Source organism: Bos javanicus, chromosome 6 (assembly GCF_032452875.1).
Source record: "Bos javanicus breed banteng chromosome 6, ARS-OSU_banteng_1.0, whole genome shotgun sequence".
In the NCBI taxonomy this organism is placed as follows: domain Eukaryota; kingdom Metazoa; phylum Chordata; class Mammalia; order Artiodactyla; family Bovidae; genus Bos; species Bos javanicus.
In genome coordinates this window covers 117,618,850-117,641,520 of record NC_083873.1, presented here as the reverse complement: position 1 = coordinate 117,641,520, position 22,671 = coordinate 117,618,850, and the positions used below count along the sequence as shown (strand labels likewise).

Genomic DNA, 22,671 nt, shown 5'->3' with positions numbered 1-22,671 from the left:
GGAGGGTAAGGTGGGGTCTAGTGAGACCAGTGGGGCAGCCCCCTGCACCCACCCCTGGACTGCGGCTGAGGGGGGGCTTAGGGGACAGCAGGGCCCTGCCCCGGGGACGCGGAGCTTCAGACGCGGGTGTGGCCGTGGCTGGGCGCATTGCCGGGAGCGCTGCCAGGAGCGAGGGGGCGGGGAAAGGGCAGAGACCTGGGAGAAAGGCCGCAGATGGGAGGACATTAGAACGGTCAAGTGATACTTCTACCCTCTGTGCCCACACACGTGAAAACCTGAATGAAGTAGTTTCTTCAAGAAGTGTCAAAATCACAAATGGATTCTTTCAGTCAAGAAGCAGATCATTCTGACGATATTTGGACTGTTCTTGGAAGGGAAAAAAAAAAAGAGGGAAATCCTCCCAGTTATTTTTGTGAAATCAGCACGAGAATGACGCCAAAAAAAGTCGGCTGAGTGGGGCCGGGCTCCCACGCGAACAGCTGAGAGACAGGAGGCAAGTTTGGCCCTTCTCACAGAATTCTGCAGGAAGGGTTCATCTTGGGGAATAAAAGGTGGTCTGATCAGTGTAGATATGTGCGGATGCTGTCCGGACCCCTGCACTAACAGAGCAGCAGGGATCTTGGGCTGTCCCCAGGCTCCCCCACCCCAGACCTGGGGTCCTGACACCAACCCTCCTGGGCTGAAGGGCCTCCTCCCTGCAGCCGCGAGGACATGGGACTGAAGTTCTCGCTGTGCCCGTCACTGCCAGCTCCTCGGGCCTGCCTGGAGCCCGGTCAGGAGCTCAGGTGCCTCGGTCCACACGAATACCATCCCAATGGCAGCCAGCCTCGGTGACACAGCCGGTTTTAGAACAGCTTAATGGAAGTGCAGTGAGCATGCTCTAAACCACGAAATCGGACAGACACATCCACGAACACATCACACAGTCAGGATACAACACACATCCACCCCCTCAGTTTCCTGGTGGCCCCACGTAAGTCCTCTCACCACACCACCCACAGATGAGCAGACGACTGACTCCTTTCTCTGCCTTCGCATCTCCACGTGTCCCCCAGAGCCCACAGAGAGGCAGCTGCAGGACAGGCGGCGACCGTGGGGAGGGGCGGGCCACCAAGGGGATGCTTTGCTGACCGTCCGCCCTTCCTCGCCCTTCGGGGCTGAACGAGGGCATGTCCCGTCATCAGGCGACAGACACGGGGTTGCCTCCATTTGGTCTTTGTGGCTAAAGCCACAAGGACGAGTCTCTGTGGGCGCCCGCCCTCCCATGTCTCGTGAGTGGACACCCAGGAGTGGACAGAGTTGTATGGCAAATGGAGTTCTACTTTTCAGGAACTGCAAACTGTTTTCCAAAGCAGTTGTATCACGTTACAGGCCCACCAGTGTGTCCGAGGGCTCCCACTTCTCTGTGTGCCCACCAACACGGCTCCCACCTGTCCCTGTGGTTCCAACCATCCCCAGGGGCCGTGTCACGGCCCCTGCATTTCCCTCCTGACCACAGACGTGAGCACCTTCTCATGTGCTTGTACCTTATTTGGTGGAATCTCTATTGAAACCGCTTGCATACCTTCAAAAATAAACTTTCCATTTTGGAACCAACTTAGACTTACTGAAAATCATGAAGGCAGCACACGGAGTTCCCATGTGCCCCCAGCAGGAGACAGGGCTTCCTTCACTGCTAACGCATGCCGTTAGACTGGCCCACCTGCCACAATCAATAAACATTATTGACTGAATTCTGAGATGCCCACCTGAGGCCCACTTTCTGGGCCAGGATCCCGTCGGGGACCATACACAACAGTCGTCATGTCTCCTTAGACGCCTCTAGGCTGTGGTGTTGTTCCGTTGCTGAGTCGTGTCCAACTCTGGGACCCTGTGTACTACAGCACGCCAGGCTCCCCTGTCCTCCAGCATCTCCCAGAGTGTGCGCAAACGCATGTCCATTGCATCAGTGATGCCATCCAACCATCTCATCCCCTGTCGTCCCCTTCTCCTCCTGCCTTCAATCTTTCCCAGCATCAGGGTCTTTTCTAATGAGTCAGTTCTTCCCATCAGGTGGCCAAAGTATTGGAGCTTCAGCTTCAGCATCAGTCCTTCCAATGGATATTCAGGACTGATCTCCTTTAGGATGGACTGGTTGGATCTCCTTGCTGTCCAAGGGTCTCTCGCGTCTTCTCCAGCACCACAGTTTAAAAGCATCAATTCTTTGGTGCTCAGCTTTCTTTATAGTCCAACTCTCACATCCATACATAACTACTGGAAAAACCATAGCTTTGACTAGATGGACCTTTGTGGGCAAAGTAATGTCTCTGCTTTTTAATACACTGTTTGTCATAGCTTTTCTTCAAAAGGAGCAAGAGTCTTTTCATTTCATGGCTGCAGTCATCATCTGCAGTGATTCTGGAGCCCAAGAAAATAAAGTCTCTTACTGTTTCCATTGTTTCCCCATCTATTTGCCATGGGACTGGATGGGACTGGATGCCATGATCTTAGTGTTTTGAATGTTTAATTTTAAGACAGCTTTTTCTCTCTCCTCTTTAACCCTCATCAAGAGGCTCTTTAGTTCTTCGCTTTCTACCATTAGGGTGTGTATCTGCATATCTGAGGTTGTTGATGTTTCTCCCAGAAATCTTGACTCCAGCTTGTGATTCCTCTAGCCTGGCAATTTGTATGATGTACTCTGCATAGAAGTTAAATAAGCAGGGTAACAATATACAGCCTTGACATACTCCTTTCCCAATTTTGAACCAGTCCATTGTTCCAACCAGTTCTAACTGTGCTTCTTGACGTGCATGCAGGTTTCTCAAGAGACAGGTAAGGTAGTCTGCTATTTCATCTCTTTAAGAATTTTCCACAGTTTGTTGTGATCCACACAGTCAAAGACTTTAGCACAGTCAATGAAGCAGAAACAGGTGTTTTTCGGGAATTCCTTTGCTTTCTCCATGATCCAATGAATGTTGGCAATTTGACATCTGGTTCCTCTGCTTTTTCTCAATCCAGCTTGAACATCTGGAATTTCTCAGTTCACATACTGCTGAAGCCTAACCTGAAGGATTTTGAGAATTACTTTGCTAGCATGGGGAATAAGCACAATTGTTCGGTAGTTTGAACATTCTTTGGCATTGCCTTTCTTTGGGATCGGAATGAAAACTGAACTTTTCCAATCCTGTGGCCACTGCTGAGTGTTCCAAATTTGCTGGCATGTTGAGTGCAGCACTTTCACAGCATCATCTTTCAGGATTTGAAACAGCTCAGCTGGAATTCCATCACCTCCACTAGCTGTGTTTGTGGTAATGTTTCCGCAGGCCCACTTGACTTCACACTCCAGGATGTCTGGCTCTCAGCGAGTGGCCACACCATCATGGTCATCCCGTGATTAAGACCTTTCTCGTACATTTCTTACCACCTCTTCTCAATCTCTTCTGCGTCCATTCGGTCTTTACTGTTTCTGTCCTTTATTGTGACCATCCTTGCATGGAATGTTTCCTTGATATCTTCAATTTTCTCGAAAAGCTCTCTAGTCTTTCCCATTCTATTCTATTCCTTTATTTCTTTCCATTGTTGATTCAAGAAGGCCTTCTTATCTCTTCTTGCTATTCCCTGGAATTCTGTTTTCAGATGAGTGTATCTTGCCTTCCCTCCTTTGCCTTTCATCTTTCCATTTCTCAGCTGTTTATAAGGCCTCCTCAGACAGCCACTCCGCCTGCTTTCATTCTCTCTCCTTGGGATGGTTCTGGCCGCTGTCCCCTGCGCCGTGTCACACACTTCTGTCCATAGTCCTTCCGGCTGTCAGATCTAAGCCTTGAATCTATTTCTCACCTTCCCTGTGGAATCGTGCGGAGTTTGACTTAGGTCATACATGAATGGCCCAGTGGTTTCCCCTGTTTTCTTCAATTTAAGGTGGTTTGAACATTCTTTGGCATTGCATTTCTTTGGGATTGGAATGAAAACTGACCTTAAGCCTGAATTTTTCAATGAGGAGCTCATGATCTGAGCCACAGTCAGCTCCAGGTCTTGTTTTTGTTGACTGTATAAACTTCTCCATCTTCAGCTGTGAAGAACATATCATTCTGATTTCGGTATTGACCATCTGGTAATGTCCATGCGTAGAGTCATCTCTTGGGTTGTTAGAAAATGGTATTTGCTATCACCAGCATATTCTCTTGACAAAGCTCTGTTAGCCTTTGACCTGCTTCATTTTATACTCCCAGGTCAAGCTTGCCTATAATTCCAGGCATCTCTTGACTTCCTACTTTTGCATTCCAACCCCGTATGATGAAAAAGACATCTCTTTTTCAGTGCTAATTTAGAAGGAGTTGTAGGTCTTCATGCATGCATGCTGAGTCCCATCAGTCATGTCACTCTTTGAGATCCCATGGACTATAGCCTGCCAGGCTCCTCTGTCCACTGGGGGAAATCTGTAGGTCTTCATAGAACCATTCAACTTCAGCTTCTTCAGCATCCATGGTGGGGGCATAGCCTTGGATTACTGTGATGTTGAATGGTTTGCCTTGGAAACAAACTGAGATCATTCTGTCATTTTTGAGGCTGCACCCAGGTACTGCATTTCAGACTCTTGTTGACTATGAAGGCTACTCCATTTCTTCTAAGGGATTCTTGCTCACAGGAGTAGGTATTAATATAATGGTCATCTGAACTGAATTTGCCTATTCCCATCCATTTTAGTTCACTGATTTCTAAAATGTCAGTGTTTACTCTTGCCATCTCCTGCCTGACCACGTCCAATTTATCTTGATTCATGGACCTAACATGGCTTTCCTGATGGCTCATATGGTAAAGAATCCACCTGCAGTGCAAGAGACACAGGTTCAATCCTTGGATCAGGAAGATCCCCTGGAGAAGGGAATGGCTACCCACTCCAGTATTCTTGCCCGGAGAATCCCATGGACAGAGGAGGTGAGCCTGGCTGGCTACAGTCCACGGGGTCACAAAGAGCTGGACACGACTGAGCAGCTGAACATGCACACACACACACCTGGACTAAAGATTTACTGAGCACAGCCCCGCCCATCAGAACAAGCCCCAGTTTCCCCCTCAGTCAGTCTCTTCCACCAGGAAGCTTCCATAAGCCTCTTATCCTTATCCATCAGAGGGCAGACAGAATGAAAACCACAGTCACAGAAAACTAACCAAACTGATCACATGGACCAGAGCCTCGTCTAACTCAGTGAAACTGAGCCATGCCGTGTAGGGCCACCCAAGACAGACGGGTCACGGTGGAGAGTTCTGACAAATGTGGTCCACTGGCGAAGGGAATGGCAAACCACTTCAGTATTCTTGCCTTGAGAACTCCATGAACAGTATGAAGAGGCAAAAAGACCATTCAGGTATGACCTAAATCAAATCCCTTACAATTATACATGGAAGTGACAAACAGATTCAAGAGATTAGATCTGATAGACAGAGTGCCTGAAGAACTATGGATGGAGGTTCATGACATTGTACAGGAGGCAGGGATCAAGACCATCCTCAAGAAAAACAAATGCAAAAAAACAAAATGGTTGTCTAAGGAGGCCTTGGTGCTTCCCTGGTGGCTCAGAGGCTAAAGCATCTGCCTCCAATGCAGGAGACCTGGCTTTGATCCCTGGGTCAGGAAGATCCCCTGGAGAAGGAAATGGCAACCCACTCCAGTATTCTTGCCTGGAGAATCCCATGGATGGAGGAGCCTGGTAGGCTACAGTCCACGCGGTTGCAGAGAGTTGGACACGACTGAGCAACTTCACTTAAGGAGGCCTTAAAAATAGCTGAGAAAAGCAGAGAAGCTAAAGGCAAAGGAGAAAAGGAAAGATAGTCCCATCTGAATGCAGAGTTCCACAGAATAGCAAGAAGAGATAAGAAAGCCTTCCTCAGTGATCAATGCAAAGAAAAAGAGGAAAACAATAAAATGGGAAAGACTAGAGATCTCTTCAGGAAAATAGAGATGCCAAAGGAACATTTCATGCAAAGAAGGGCACAGTAAAGGACAGAAATGGTATGGACCCAACAGAAGCAGAAGATATTAAGAAGAGGTGGCAAGAATACACAGAAGAACTGTACAAAAAAGATCTTCACGACCCAGATAATCACGATGGTGTGATCACTCACCTAGAGCCAGACATCCTGGAATGTGAAGTAAAGTGGGCCTTAGGAAGCATCACTACGAACAAAGCTAGTGGAGGTGATGGAATTCCAGTTGAGCTATTTCAAATCCTGAAAGATGATGTTGTGAAAGTGCTACACTCCATATGCCAGCAAATTTGGAAAAAGCAGCAATGAAAAGGTAATTTTTCATTCCAATCCCAAAGAAAGGCAGTGCCAAAGAATGCTCAAACTACCACACAATCGCACTCATCTCACACACTAGCAAAGTAATGCTCAAAATTCTCCAAGCCAGGCTTCAACAGGACATGAACCGTGAACTTCCAGATGTTCAAGCTGGATTTAAAAAAAGCAGAGGAACCAGAGATCAAATTGCCAACATCCGCTGGACCACAGAAAAAGCAAGAGTGTTCCAGAAAAACATTTCTGCTTTATTGATTATGCCAAAGCCTTTGACTGTGTGGATCAAAACAAAATGTGGAAAATTCTTCAAGAGTTGGGAATACCAGACCACCTGACCTGCCTCCTGAGAAATCTGTATGCAGGTCAAGAAGCAACAGTTAGAACTGGACGTGGAACAACAGACTGGTTCCAAATCGGGAAAGTACGTCAAGGCTGTATATTGTCACCCTGCTTATTTAACTTATATGCAGGGTACATATAATGTGAAATGCTGGGCTGGATGAAGCACAAGCTGGAATCAAGGTTGCCAGGAGAAATATCAGTAACCTCAGTTACACAGATGGACACCACCCTTATGGCAGAAAGCAAAGAACTAAAGAGCCTCTTGATGAAAGTGAAAGAGAGTGGAAAAGTTGGCTTCAAACTCAACATTCAGAAAACTAAGATCATGGCATTCAGTCCCATCACTTTATGGCAAATAGTTGGGGAAACAATGGAAATAGTGAGAGACTTCATTTTTTTCAGCTCCAAAATCATTGCAGATGGTGACTGCAGCCATGAAATTAAAAGACATTTACTCCTTGGAAGTAAAACTATGACAAACCTAGACAGCATATTAAAAAACAGAGACATTAGTTTGCTGACAAAGGTCCATCTAGTCAAAGCTATGGTTTTTCTGTTAGTCATGTATGGATGTGAGAGTTGTACCATAAAGAAAGCTGAGTGCCGAAGAATTGATGCTTTTCAACTGTGGTGTTGGAGGAGTCTTGAGAGTCCCTTGGACTGCAAGGAGATCCAACCAGTCCATCCTAAAGGAGATCAGTCCTGAATATTCATTGGAAGGACTGATGCTGAAGCTGAAGCTCCAATATTTTGGCCACCTGGTGCGAAGAGTTGACTCATTAGAAAAGACCCCGATGCTGGAAAAGATTGAGGGCAGGAGGAGAAGGGGACGACAGAGGATGAGATGGCTGGATGGCATCACTGACTCGATGGACATGACTTTGAACAAGCTCTGGGAGTTGGTGATGGACGGGGAAGCCTGGGGTGCTGTAGTCCATGGGTTATAAAGAGTCGGACATGACTGAATGACTGAACTGAACTGAACTGATGCAATATCGCTCTTTACAGCACTGAACTTTACTTCCACCAGCAGACACATCCACGTCGAGTGCCGTTTCTGCTTTGGCCTCTCCATTCTTTTTGAGCTGTTAGTAATTTCCCTCCTCTCTTCTGCAGTAGCTTATTGGACACTTTCTGACCTGGGGGTGTTTGCCTTTTCATACTGTTCATGGGGTTCTCCAGGCAAGAACACTGGAGTGGTTTGCCATCCTCCTGCAGCGGACCACGTTTCATCAGAGCTCTTCGCTACGACCGTCTGTCTTGGGTGGCCCTGCACAGCATGGCTGATGGCTTCACTGACTTATGCAAGCCCCTTCACCAGGATGATGCTGTGATCCACGACGGGGCTGTGACCATTTCTCAAGCTTTCCTTTTCTTGACAACCTGCTCAGCTTGGAGGAGGGCTTTTGAGGAAGTCTGTGTATCTCTCAGGATTTGCCTGATGCCCTTCTCTTGATTATGCTGGGTGCTGGGTTCGGGCAGCAGGGGCCCAGAGAGTGGAGCACCTTCTCATTCCCTCCCTCCCCAGCCCGGCCATGCTCTCGATGAGACTGTCCCCTTGCTGACCTGGCTGGCCCCGGAGCTGAGGGCTATGGTCCGCCACCTCGGGCTTTGGCTCATCTCTTTCTTCTTTAAGTAACTGGATTTATTTACGTACAGTTATGGCACGCAGGGTCTTTGTTGCTACGCAGTCTCCTCTGGAGTCGTGACAAGCTTGGGCTGCGCTCCAGTTGCGGTGCGCACTCTTGTTGAGCACGTGCTCAGGGCACAGGCTCAGGAGTCGTAGGGCAGGGACTCTGCTGCTCTGCCGCACGCGGATCTTCGTGAATCAGGGGTCAAACCCATGTCCCCTGCACTGGCAGGCAGATTCTTACCAATTGAGCCACCAGGGAACCTTGCCCATTTCTTAATTGGGCTGTTGATCACCTTATGGTAGCTGTTCTTTATATATTCTGGATACAAGTCTGATTTTATTGATCTTCTTAACTAACTTTTTTCATCCCCAGCCCTCATTTCTGTAATGTCCATTCTCAGCTTTATTATTTCCTTTCTTCTGTTTGCAGTAGAGGTGATTATGACTTCCCTGGTGGCTCAGACCGTAAAGTATCTGCCTACAATGTGGGAGACCCAGGTTTGATCCCTAGGTTGGGAAGGTCCTCTGGAGAAGTAAATGGCCACCCACTCCAGTGTTCCTGGCTGGAAAATCTCACGGACGGAGGAGCGTTGTAGGCTACAGTCCATGGGGTCGCAGAGAGTCGGACACGACTGAGCGACTTCCCTTCACTTCTGCTTACTTTGGGTTTCATGCCTTTCCCTCAGTTCCAGCTGTCAGAAGTTGAAGTTAATCATTTGAAACCTTTCTTCATTTCTGCTGAGGTGTTTGGTGATGTATTTCCCTCTAAACACAACTTTGCTGAATTCCACAATTTTTATCTTTTTTTCCACTTGCATTCAGTCCACAGAGCTTTCTGATTTCCTCGCTGATCCCTTCTTGGCCTCATGGGCTGTTTAGAGCGTGTTGCTCAGTCTCCAAATACTTGGGCAGGTTTTCCAGATCTCTTTCTGTTATGTGTTTTTTGTTTCATCCCATTGTGGACAGAGAACTCACTCCAGTCACTGCGGACTGGGCTCTCACGTTTACTGAGGCTGCTTCCGTGGCCGAGAATAAGGTCTACTTCGGTAAACAGCCTGAGAGTGAGAACCACCCTGAGTGTCTGCACCGTCAGTCGGCCGCGTCGCTTGGCATTTTGCTCCAGTCTGTAGGTCCTTCTGATGTTACCACCAGAATCTGTGGGTCGTCTGTTTCTCCTTTAAGCTCCACCTGTTTTTGCTCATATGTCTTGAAACTTTGTATGAGTAGAAATGGTCAGGACTCATTAGAAGTAGAAGTGGTCGGGACTGTTGTGTCCGCGTGATTAACTGGTTCCTTCTCACAAAGAGCCATCTTCCCCTTGGTCAAAATCTGTGCTCTGAAATCTACTCCGTCTAACATTGATGTGGCCCCTCCAGGCTTCTTTGGATTAATATTAACGTGACTGGTCTCGTTCCTCCTTTTTAATGTTCCCTTATTTGTGTCTTTATATTTCAGGTGCATTTCTTACAGGGGTGATAAAGCTGGGTCTTGATTTTCTACCAAAGCCAACATCTGCACCTTTTATGAGAATGTCCCCAAGAGCAAGAGCAGAAAAAACTAGCAATCACGGGGCCTCCATCAGAGTAAGAAGTGGACGACCTCGGCTCTGGTTGTGGGGAAATTATCCTCAGACTAAACCTTGCTCTGATCCCACCAAACAAAGTTCAGACAAGACAGGAAAGAGTCAAGCTGTATCTAAATAACATGACCACAGACTGAATGAAATGAGTGTATTTAGGGAAACAGAACCGTGCAGCAGCACCAGGGTGAGTGGGCTCACGATGTGTGGCATCTGTGAGAAGCCCCCAGGCCGGCGAAGACCTGGAAAGCAGCACCCAGGAGGAGGGAGCCGCTCCGCAGCCCGGCGGGATGGCCACAGAGACCGGGGCAGGGAGGGCGCGCAGAGCATCGGAGCGGAGCGGGTGGTGAGTAACAGAAAGTACACCTAAAGTGAGTAAGTCACAAACGGTGTGGCTGAGTGAACAAAAAACGTTAAATCACACTATGACTTCAAAACGTAATTAAAAGTGAGATCAACTTTAGCCGTGGAACCACCCTTGCCGGGACGCATGCCCGGCTGGGGCGCAGACTTGCCGGGTCTGCATAGAGGGCAGTCTGGAGACTTGACAGATCAGCCCTGCACACCCTTCGTGCTGCGTTCGTGACAACAGGGACTGCGTGGTTTCCTGAAGGCCAGCTCTGCAGCCTCCGTGCGGCCGCCTCAGCAGCGCCCCGGCAGCCTGGAAGACAGAGCCCCGGGCGGTCTCCCTCCGCGTGGCTCCTCTCGCGGCCCCACGCTTAGTCTGTTTACTGGGTTCCGTTTGTCTGTTTCTGACACTAGAACACACACTTACTTCATCAGATAGAGACCGTCCGTCTGTGTCCAGCGCGTGGGATACTGGGGGACGGGATTACATCCCTAACCTACAGTGCGGGGCGGCCTGCAGCGCTGTTTGTAAGATCGGAGAGCCCGGGTGTGAGATGGCCCTGGTTAAGTCAGTGGTGGATTCATACACGCCCCCTACACACGAATGAGCTCTGTTCCCAGGGCACGTTCACAAGTCTACAAAGTTAGCCTAGGTACCCAACTAACACAATCGGTGTGTAGTACCGCACTGTCGTCGTTTAGTCGCTAAGTCGTGTCCGACACTTTGCGACCCCACGGACTGTAGCCCCCAGGCTCCTCTGTCCATGGGATCCTCCAGGCAAGAACACTGGAGTGGGTTGCCGTTTCCTTCTCCAATAGTACCAGATAGTAATAGGTTTATAACACTAGTCACACAAACACATACAATACAGAAAACATTGTTAATCTTACAGTGCAGCACCTTGAAAAGGACGGTAGTGCAGGCCGGCAGCCGCCACACAGGGGCTGGCGTCACGTGAACGGCGAGAAGAGCTGCTGATGGAGGCGGTGGGATCCCGCTGCAGGGCCGTCAGCAGCAGGCCGCGGCGGGCAGGCTGCAGCCGCGCGCGCGTCCGCGTCTCTGAAAGCTTACAACCTACAGGTTCAAATGTCAGGGATACGGCACCAGCCATCCCAGCGTCAGGGCCGCACACCCGCGGCGCTTGTGCGGGACCCCGCGACGCTGCCTGTCCTCACGCCGCCGCGCCTCGTGGCCCTGTGACCCTCAAACTGACAGCCTGGGGCGACCCTGCACTGAGCAGCCTGTCAGCGCCGTGTTCCCGGCGGCGTTCACCGCCTTCCCGCCTCCCACCACATCTGGTGATTCTCACGTCTCAGCCCCTCCACCAGCAAACAGGCTGAGTCCCTGGAGGCCGCGATGATTTTCTACCATGCAGGTTTTAACCCAGATATAAACACTGTCTTTTTTAGAGAAAACACTGCTGCACACTTAATAGACTATATCGTAGCGTGAACATGCCTTCTGTGTGCACTGGGAGCCCAGGAAATGCACACGACAGTTTATTGCGACACTGCCTGTACTGCGGCGGTCTGGAACTGGCCCCACGCGCCTCTGAGGTCTGCCTGCGCCGGTCTTCCCAGCACACTCCCTCCAGGTACCCCGTGTTTCACATCCCATCCAGGTGGTCTAATCCCGGGTGTCCTAACAATTGACAGAACCGAGTTGTGGTTGAACAGGCTGGATCGAACACCCGTGCTTGTCTACGCCACTTCCACAACCCCACTAAAATGGGAGCAAAACGCAAAGCTGTAATTCCACGAGGGCAAACAGATGGGGAGCAGAGACAGCAAGCTAACTGAGACATCAAACTGGGGGCAATGGAACAGAAGTGCAGGTGGGGGGCGGTGAGGGGTCAGCGAGGAGGCAGAGGAGCCCTGCTCAGGGCACCCACGGTGGGGTGGGGTCAACGATGACCCAAAGCAAGGTCCCGAGAGCGAGAAATTTCACAGTGCCAGGTCAAAAAGGAAACCGTGAGAGCCTCCAGAGAGAAAAGCGCATGGGTCACGGAAAAGCGACCGGAGTGAGGGCAGTGTGAGGTCAACAGCAGCTTCAGAACCTGCAACAGACATAAAGCTGCAGAACCCAAGGAGGAAGTTCTTTAAAATCCACAGCTTTGTACCCAGCCCACCTGGCAGTGCTGCATGAAGGCAGAATGGAGACCGGCTTGCCTGGGCGCCCGCTGTCGGGAGGTTCCCCAGGGCCCAGCAGGAGGGGGCGGGGAGAGGCCTGGGCACAGGGCACGGTGCCAACGGGGCGGGAGGTGCTGTGTCCTGGGGCTGTGGCTCCAGAGGAAAGGAAAGCAGCGGCCAGCTGTCTGGGACCTTTAACACATGAGCAGTGACTCGGGGTAAAGAACCGCGTGCCAGTGCAGAAGACAGAGAACACGCGCGTTCAGTCCCTGGGTGGGGAAGGTCCCCTGGAGTTGGAAATGCCCACTCCAGCATTCTTGCCTTGACAATGCCATGCACAGAGGAGCCTGGCGGGCCACAGTCCATGGGGTTGCAGAGACTCGGACACGGCTGAGCCGGCGCACAAACACTGCTGGGCAGGGGCTGCTGCTGGAACGCGGGACGATTTCACGACAGAACAGAGTATCAGACACACGGAAGGCGAGACGCGGTACCTCGGCAGCCCACGGGCTCTGGAGGAGAGGGCGTCACGGGGCACTCTGCGGGGCGCAGTGCGCCGAGGGGACGTGTCGGGAGGGGCAGGAGGTCTGTCCCGTCTGAGAGCCAACACGCCCACGGGCGCTTTCGGCTCCCGCTTCTGCCCGGAGGACGGAGGGCAACAATTTACAAACTGTTCCTGAAACTGGAGGCAAGTCTACATCACGCATCACGCACAGGACGAGTTTCACCTCCATCTGTCTACACGGCAGATGGAGACTCCCCTGAACCTGCACGGCTCAAGGGCTGATGTCAAGAAATGACCCTGTCCCAGGGTTTTCTGGCCAAAGCTGTTTCAAACCACAGTTGCCAGGGAAGGCTCACTCTTCTCCCCCAGGTTTGGAACAGCCAGCCGATCCCCAAACTAATTCTAATAAACTGACAGCATAAAGAGCTGTGCAGAGTGTTTTAAAATTAGAACTGGATCTGAAGGAATTTATTTCTCCTTGAAAAAATACTTTCAAATCCTATTATTTCAAGGAAGTAATGCGTGGTTCTAATGGATGAGTTGGAAGGCGATGTGGTATCAGTTTTCTGTATCACTTCTTTATGCTTTTCGGTATTATTTCAGTGCCCTATAACGAACATTTATAATTTTCAAGCTAGGAAAAAAAGTCCACTTTCATGTTAAAAAATAATTATGGACAAATACCTCTTATCAAATTGAAGATCAAAAAATTTTTTTTTATATATTAAGAAAACATCGACTGTAATACTAATCTTCCGGATCAAAACCACAGACCCGAGGGTTAGTGTGTGTGGGGGCCAGACAGAACTTGCTTGGCCAGACCTGGAGACACATGGCTTTGCTCCTGACGGCAACAACTAGAGCCTGAATGGTGTTTCCAAAGGGCACATAGGTTCCAAACCACTGCAGAAGGTTTTTAAAAAGAAAATCTAGTCCATGCGTTTAGATTAAATAAGTGACATAGCAAGAAAGCATGCGAACAGGTTAGTGAGGACAACAAGGTCAGATCAGACCTTAACTGTGATGAGACATGTTAAACGGTGAACGTTCTTACAAAGCCAGATACACAGTGAAGCCCCTCACAGACGCCACCCGCCGCCCAGTGGAGGGGTTTGGCCTGTAGTCCCCGGCGGGCACCTCCAGCCCTGCGTGCGGGGAAGCAGCCACTCCTGCCTCAGGCCGCAGTCTGCTGTCCATGGCCCGGGGCCCAGCATCCCACACACCCACTGGCCCTGCCGGGATGACCCAGAGGCGGGAGAGGCGGCCCACCCCGTCCTCGTCAGTGCCCTGCTGCAGGCAGAGACCACCCGCCTGAGGTCACAGCCCAGCCGGGGCACCCACGCCCTCAGGAGGGAAGACTCAAAGCCTGGGCCCCGTCACCCTGCTGAGAGCCATGCTCTGCCCCGGGCCTGGGGCCTGTCACCCTGCTGAGAGCCGTGCTCTGCCCTGGGCCAGGGGCCTCTCCTGAAGCTGGCCGAGGGCCTGGCCAGGGTCTGGCTGCATGGAGGGTCACTTGGGAGGTCCCTGTGCCCAGTCTTAACCAGCTGAGTCAGGCCTGGCCTGCCCTGCCTTCATCTTCTGCAGAGATCAGCACTCCCCTGCTTCCGTGGCCTCGCCTCCCTCGTCAGCTGGCTGGAGGCACCGGGCAGGCGCTCCGCACCCATTGGGGTGGGGCCACGGGCCACTGCTGTCCCTGCCTGCGGTGCCAGGTGCCAGGCAGAGCGTCTGGCCTTGGTTTCAGGAGAGGATGCCCCGAGACAGAGGCGAGATGAGGCCATCTGTGGGCAGAGCCCAGCCCAGGACAGACAGCCGGCCCCCAGACCCCCATGCTCTCCAGGGCCCGTCTGCAGCGGGGGCAGCGGCCCAGGGACAGGGGAGGGGCCTGCCCGCCCCAGCCCGCCTCAGCCCGCACCTCCTGTCCTGAGGCAGAGCAGAGGCTCCTTCCAACCCTCCGCACAGCCTGACAAAGCTGGAGGGACGTGGGGCTGGTGAGCCGCTGCTGCTGGGAGCGGGGTCGGCACCCCACTGCAGAGGCCGCCTTCTGAAGGGTGCAATGTGCAGCGGGGTCCTGCAGCCCAGGGACCCTCGAGGCCCAAGGACAGAGCCCTTCGCCCATGTTGGGGGTCCCCGTTCTCCCTGCTCCTCCTGCCGCAGCCCCAGCACCTCCTCTCCCCAAAGGCCCCTTGACCACGGCCTTCCCACCCATCCTGGGCAGCGGGGGCCAGAGGACAGGCAGAGGCCTGAGGCTGCAGTGGCCAGGGTGCCTGCCCTGCTCCCAGCTCAGGAAGCAGAGCTCAGCAGGCAGGCCTGGCGTTTCCCCTGGGACGCGGCCCCAGTGTCCCCAGGGATGCTAGGGGCAGTCATCACACCAGCAGATGCTCCCAGGCTGTGCCACCAGCCACCTGGCCCCAGGAGTCCTCGACCTCCTGAGCTCAGTCTGCACCAGCACCCAGATTCCAGCACTCAGCCCAGCAGGCTCAGCCTTCCACTGGCCCCCAGGGAAGACGTCCGCCCCGCCCAGACACCACAGCTTGTGGACTAGTCCATGGGACCGAAGGGATCTACAGGGTGAGATGGGGGCTCCCCAAGCCCCGCCAGGCTGTGCCCCCAAGAGCAGCTGGAGGGTCCGCCTGACCGCTGCAGGGCTGAGAGGAGCTGCCACCCCCCCAACCCCCGTCAGAACAGGAGAAAAGTGAGGCGATGCTGGAAAATGGGCTTGTGCAGAGCGCGAGGACAGGTGGGCCCGGAGGAGGGGCTGGAGAGGCCCCAGCCGCCCCCAGACGGGACAGGACTCGCAGCAGCCAGTGGCAGGGGTCTCAGAGGACCGGCTTCCCCCAACATGGGGCCGCAGCCCCACAGGGACCGCTCGGAGCTTCCAGGAGCCCCCTCCCCGACCTCTGCTGACCCCAGCTTGGGTTCGGGAGGCCAAGGACTCTGAGACTTGCCCGCAGTGGGCTCTATGGAGACGTGATGCTGACTCAGGGTTTTGCCAAGTCCCTGCTCTGTGAGAGGTGAAAACGCACAGAGAGGCAGACCCAGCCCCGCAGGCTGGCCGTCAGCACAGGTCACGAGAGCCCGTCACGCGGAGCCGTCCACACAAGCGCCTTAATCCCATGTGGAACCGCTTGCTGACCCACGAGACAAAAAATAAACGACCTGATGGCTGAAGTGCACTGTATGCGGCTTATTCCCCGGTTGGGGCCAAAGCATCTCTGACTGAGTGTCGGCTTCACCAACAGGAGCGCCTCTCCTGAGGGAAGGGCTGTCCAGGGCTTCGGGAGGAAAGACAGCGTCTCTGAAGTGCCCTTTAGCCTCTAAGAGATGAGGGATAAGAGGTGTCTCTGCTGAGCCCCGTGAGGTGAGACAGCACTTCTTCCGTCCAACGTGGCATCTGGGAGCCCACTCTGAATGAAAACGGGTACTTTATCATCTAGTGTTTGTTGCCTGCCTACAGAGAAGGAACCCAGCTCTCAAGGGGAGGAGGCGCCTCCGCACTCTGGGAGCTTGTGGTCTGGGGGCCCTGCTCCTGGAAATCAAGTGTTCCCAGGCTGGTGTGAGCTGCCTTGTTTGGAGGGTGATGGGCTTCCTTGGCCCTCACCTTCCCAGACCTTCTTGCCTATGACACACAGTGGAAACCTCCACAAGATTTCACAGACGTCCTTGCCAAGCAAAAAAGGTGCCTGCTTCTTCTTCTCCTTACCGTGCATGGGACCCTGGAGCAGCAGCAGCCACTCTGTGACTGCGAGAAGCGAGCTGACCACTCTACTAGAAGGACAGAGCTCAGTGAAAGCCAGCGCCAGTCTCTGACGGCTCTGCTGAGCAGCCGAGCCACTTCCTGACGCCTCATCATGTGAGGGAACAAACTTCGATTCAAGCCACGCTGTCTGGTCCTCTGTAATTTGAGCCAAAAGTATCCTCCCCAAGGCAGAATTCTAGAGTTCCCCCAGCCCAGTCTGTTCTGTCTCCTGCAGTCCAGCTCAGCCTGTGACGCTCATCCTCCTAGAGGCCACGGGACCTGGCCGGCCCCGGCCAGCGTCCCAGCAGAGCAGCCCCTGGCATGCGGGAGGCCCCTGATAGAGTGAACCCCCAAACAGACGGAGGCAGCAGGGGAGCCCGTGGGAGCAGCCCTGCCCTCAGGCCCTGGGTCTGGACAGGAGGGGGATGTCTGGCCTCATCCTTGGTGTGGAGCAGGGAGCAGCGTGGCGTGGGGTCCGGCTGCTGCAAGGCGAGGACCTGGAGGAGTGCTGGCTGAGGGGCTCCCTGCCCAGGGCGCCCAGCCCACAGAGGGGGCTCTGCCTCCTGTGAGCCCCGAGATGGGCTGCCCCCTTCTCCGGGACCTGGAACCCGTGGCCCCTACACATCTGGGGCCTGGGCCCTACAAGACCCCCGAGGTGCCCCGGCCGGCAGTGCCCAGTCCACACCCTCAAGCCGTGGTGGCCCCGGGCCCCGGCTCTGCCCAGGGGTTCCCTCCCCGCGTCCCTCCCTCCGCGGAGGTCTCGGTGACGCGTTGCCCCTGCCACACACACACACACAGACGTGCAGGCCTCAGGACAGCGTCTGTCCATTCCCTCACCCCTTCCACGCACGGGGCACAGGCCCTCTGCTCTCCTGCCCCTCGAGAGAGGACGGCCTCTCAGCCCAGACTCCCTGCCTGTACGACGGGCCCAGGGCCGACTCACCGCAGGACACCATCCGCACCGCCCAAGCCCCAGGACGTGGCCAGGGCAGGCCTGATCTCGGGGAGGAAGACCCCTCAGCCTTGGGCTCTGGGCTGCCTTCCAAGCCTGTGCCAGCCCCCAAGCCCCTGGGCCTTTGCACGTGCAGCATCCAGGCTGTCCGCTCCTCCTTGGAGCCCCCTTTGCACATCCCTCCTCCATGAAACCCTCCCCTGCCCCGCACTGCTCTGAGGACCTAACACGCTCCAGACCCAGACCACGCCACAGCAAGCAGGACAGGGCAGGGCCACTTGGGGCAAAACAGCCGTGTGCTCCCGACATAGCGCAAAGAGCGCCTGCAGCGGTCACACCAACCCTGAGAGGGTAACAGGCAGGAAGGCCAGGGGTCTCCAAATGGAGGAAATAGCCTGCAAGTGTCAGACATTTTTATCTCTCTTAAGCGGCAGGAGGAAACAAACTAGCAATACTTTTTCCTTCTCTATACAAATTTAAAGGGAGGTTTCTCTTAAAATACTGTGTTGCCATAATGACACCCGGCTTCGCCTGAAGTTAGCTATTCTTGAGTCTAGAGATAACCAATGCCTTTTTCTTATGGAAATGTTTGTCTTAAGCTATGCTAATGTACTATGCCTTTACCCCAAACTCTGTCTCCAAGTCGGTTCCGCCTCTTGGCCCAGAACCTACTTGACAAACCAGTATGGATATTGTTCCCCTAATCTATGTAAATGAAACTATTTGTATGGTGGTCTGCCCTTCTTCAAGATTCAAGTTAATCATTTTATGGCCCAGGATAAACCATTTGGTGCCAAGATTATCCCAAAATGCATCTTATGGGTGAGGGGCCTGGTGCCATTCTGAATTTTAAGACATTCCTTTCTTTCATTAACAGACTGCTAGTGACTATATAACATCCAGCTGAAGACTAGCAGGGGGGTACTCTTTCTGCCCCCTTCTGATGCCTATGTCAGAAGCTTTCTCTATCTCCTTTATACTTTAATAAAACTTTACTACACAAAAGCTCTGAGCGATCAAGCCTTGTCTCTGGCCCCGGATTGAATTCTTCTCCTCCGGGGGCCAAGAATCCTGGTGTATTCGCGTGATTCAACAACCTTTCAACCCGATGGTGCCCGCCTCTCCTCCGACACGTGTGTGGGGCTCCGGGGCGCTCACCACCGCCTGGCCCTGGGGGAAATCAGCTTCTTCAAGTTACACCCTTGAGGACCCGGAGTCCCCGGCCCGGGCAGACGCAGCCGGGCTCCCAGCCACCACGGGACCCCGCGTCAGTGTTCTCTCGGGGAAGGAGCGTTGGCTCACTTAAATCTGGAGGCGTCTTGAGGGATCTCGGGAGGGCCCAACGCTCGTCTAGGCCTCCCGGATGTTCTCCTGGTGAGAACGAGTTTGCCAACAGCTCGCACCTTCCTCGACTATTGGGCCCCAAGAGCGTGGTCCCCAGCCGGTCCCACGTGCCCCCTGCAGCCCCGGGCCCCTGGCCTCAGGACGACACCAACAGAATCGAGTGCCGGGGACCACATTTTCTGGGTCTGAAGGGCCCCTGGTGCTCCGTCAGCCCATGGAGCGTCCCAGCCCTAAGAGCAGAGGCTCCCGGCCCGCAGGGTCTCACGCAGGCTGCAGGGAGACGGGGTGGGGCCTGAGCCGGGGCCTCCAGGGTCCACTCCAGGGCCCAGGAGTGACTGGGAAGACCCTGCCACCTCAGGGGGAGCCCGGAGCCCCCGTCCCTTCCTCCGTGGCCCGCGGCTGCCCTCCTGCCATCAGAGAAACACCCAGAACCCGGAAGCTGCACGGAGCCGTGGTTCGAGGCCACGGGCCCTGCTGGGACCGGCGGGGCGGGAGGGCCTGTGGGTGGCCTCCACGCTCCCCCTGCAGCCCAGTGGGCTTCCCCTCGCCGCCCGCCTGCCCAGGGCAGCCCCGTCCCCACTCGACATGACAGCTCCTCATGGACACCCCCATGCCCTCTACCCTGTAGCTGGGGCTCCCAGGCCCACGCCCAGCTCCCAGATGACTGTGGCTCCCAGACAGGTGGGCTTGGAGTCCGCCAGGCAGGCCAGTGGAGGAGCACCCTCAGCAAGCCTGCGGGACCACGGCTCAGAGCCAGAGGCTACACCAGGCACGGGGCGGGCATCCACAGAGGCCCACGCCAGGCACAGGGCAGGCATCCACAGAGCTACGGGACGGGCATAGGGCAGGCACAGGGTGGACATCCACAGAGGCCCACGCCGGGCACAGGGCGGGCATCCACAGAGTCATGGCAGGGGGGGCTGGGCTTGCCTGGGGTTTCAGGGCCTGCCGAGCGTGAACTGGCCCTCCCTGAGCGGGCCCTGCCCTACCTCACGGAGGTGCCCAGGATGTGCAGGAGAGCAGGATGGACAGGGCAGACGCTGCCGGTGGGGTCAAGACCAGACAATTGAGGGAGTGAGAGGTGCGTGCACCCCAGACACGTCAGTTCTCCCCTAAACACAGTGCTCAAGGGGGCTGGAGGGTGGGGCATGCATCGGGGGCCAGAGGGGTGGGGACAGGACAGGTGGGCAGGACAGGTGGGGCAGGCTGGTGGGGTCAGACAGGGGGGCAGACAGGTGGGGCAGGACAGGTGGGGCAGGACAGGTTGGCAGGACAGGTGGGGCAGGCTGGTGGGGGCAGACAGGTGGGCAGACAGGTGGGGCAGGACAGGTGGGGCAGGACAGGTGGGCAGGACAGGTGGGGCAGGCTGGTGGGGCAGACAGGTGGGCAGGACAGGGGGCAGAAGTGTGGAAGGCGTGCACCTGTCTGCAGCCCAGCAGGTCCCGGGCTGGTTCCTCCCAAGAGCCCCAGAGTGGACAAGGCTTGGCAGGTGCAGCCGCGTGTCCAGGGCGCTGGGGGCGCCCCATCTGTCTGCCTGTCTGTCCGACCCTAGACTCCTGAGTCCCGCCGCTGCTGGCCCTGCCAGACAGTTACCCGGAAACCTCTGCCCAACAAAGACCTTGGCTGAGGCACGGCCAGGCAGACGGCCTGGCTTAATTAGGCTGCGTGGGGTCTTGTCCGCAGCGCTGCGAGCAAGGCCCGCCTAGGGCTCCCTCCAGGCTGCGAGCCCTTCTCCGAGGGTGCGTGTGTGCACATGGTGTGCACGGGTCTCTGCTTTGGGCCCCGACTCAATTTCTCAATCTGTTTCTAATTATCCCTGTGTCTGCGCCCTCTCTGCCTATCTGTCTGCCTGTCCATCCACGCCTGTCTGTCTCCCTGTCTGTCTCTCCCTGTCCCTCTGTCTGTCCCTCTGTCTTCTCTCCCTGTCTGTCCCTCTGTCTGTCTCTCCCTGTCTGGCTCTGTCTGTCCCTCTGTCTGTCCCTCTGTCTTCTCTCCCTGTCTGTCCCTCTGTCTGTCTCTCCCTGTCTGGCTGTCTGTCCCTCTGTCTGCCTGGCCTGCACTTGCACTTCCTGCCCTGGTTCCTCGGGTCTCCCAGGCTCAGTCTCAGCCACCCCATCTTCCGCTCTGAGCCTCTGACCCCCTCGCTCCATCCCTGCCTGCCCTCCAGCACCTGCCCTCGGGGCCTCATCCGTCTGCCCCCAGCCCTGCTTCCCGTGGCTCCGCCTCAGCCGGGGCACTTCCTTTGTCTTTCCCGTCTGCCTGCCTCTCACCCACACTCACCCTGAGAGAACAGAACGCTGCCCGCCAGGGGAGGGAAGACACGGGAACAGAAGACCAGGTCTCTCCCGGAGCAGCCCTGGGGCGCAAATGGGCTGGGTGCGGGATAACGCCAGGCTGGGGCGCCCCCAGCTCCCCAGCCCCTCATCGGGGATGAGCCCGCCCTGTCACTGCGACAGGAGGAACTTTGGGCAGCCACGGAACAAAGACAATCCAGGCTGGCAATTACCCAGCTAATTTCAGCCATGTAGACAGCCAATCAAATATTTCGGTTTCCTTCCAAGCCCACCTCAGGGCCTGAATTAGCTGCCTAATTAATTATCTGTAGCAGCCAGGGGCTGGCTGGGGGGAGCCGGGAGCCGCCTGTGCCCGGATCACGTCCCGTGACGTAATCGTTATAATTAGACTCAACCTGCAGCCCATCCCTGACCGCAGAGCCTGGAAATGTGGCCCCGGGCCACACCCAGACAGCTTTCCTCTTAACTTGAGTCTGGAGGAGATGCGGCCCACCGTGGGGCCCCAGTCCTGGGCACGGGGGCCCTAGGGCCTCCATCCTGCCCCTAGCTCCTAGTGCCAAGCCCCGTGGCACCCCGCCTCTGGTGAAAAGTGGCCTGTCACCCCTGCCGAGAGGTGGGCTTGCCCTGCAGCACATGACCCACACCCGGCTGTGAAAGGCATCGGGTCAGGGTGGGGCCCACGGAGGCCACGTGTGGCCCGAGGTGGGGCTGACGCACAGGAAGGCACCTCGGACCACAGAGTCAGGTGGCGCCTGTCACCAGGGCTCCCACGGCTGGCACTCACCGGGGGAGCCAGGTGCACAGGCCGGCCCCAGGGGCCAGGCTGCCCAGACCACTCTGTCAGGACACATCCGTGCCAGTGTGGACCGAAGTGCACGGCCCTGCCCCCGTCCTGGGCCAGGGGCTCAGCTCACTGTGTGGTGCCACCTGCCTCTCCTGGCTGTGGTGACAGCCTTGAGCCAAGGCACAGGGCTCCTTTCAAAACAGTCAGCGGGGGCTCCCTCCCCCAACACACACACGAGAGTGCACTGCGGCTGGAGGTGCACATGAGCTATTCAGGGCCTTTTCCTTTATCCTTGTGCCGAGCCGGCCCTGACCCCTGTGCCAAGCTGGCCCCGACTCCCTGTGCCCAGCCAGCCCTGACTCCCTATGCCAAGCTGGCCCTGAACCCCTTTGCTCAGCCAGCCCTGACTCCCTATGCCCAGCTGACCCTGACCCCCTGTGCCCAGCCGGCCCTGACTCTCTATGCCCAGCTGACCCTGACCCCCTGTGCCCATCCAGCCCTGACTCCCTATGCCAAGCTGACCCTCACCCCCGTGCCCAGCCAGACCTGGCCCCTGTGCCCAGCCAGCCCTGACTCCCTATGCCAAGCCGGCCTTGACCCCCTGTGCCCAGCCGGCCCTGACTCTCTAAGCCTAGCTGACCCTGACCCTCTGTGCCCAGCCGGCCCTGATTCCCTATGCCAAGCTGACCCTGACCCCTGTGCCCAGCCAGCCCTGGCCCCCTGTGCACAGGCGACCCTGACCCCC

General features: G+C 55.3%; 1 protein-coding gene across 1 annotated transcript in view; it reads right to left on the bottom strand.

The window, feature by feature from the left end:
* The window catches only part of CPLX1 (complexin 1), a 41,899-nt gene that overhangs the window by 17,315 nt on the left and 1,913 nt on the right, over positions 1–22,671 (bottom strand). The gene's annotated exons all lie outside the window — the stretch shown is intronic.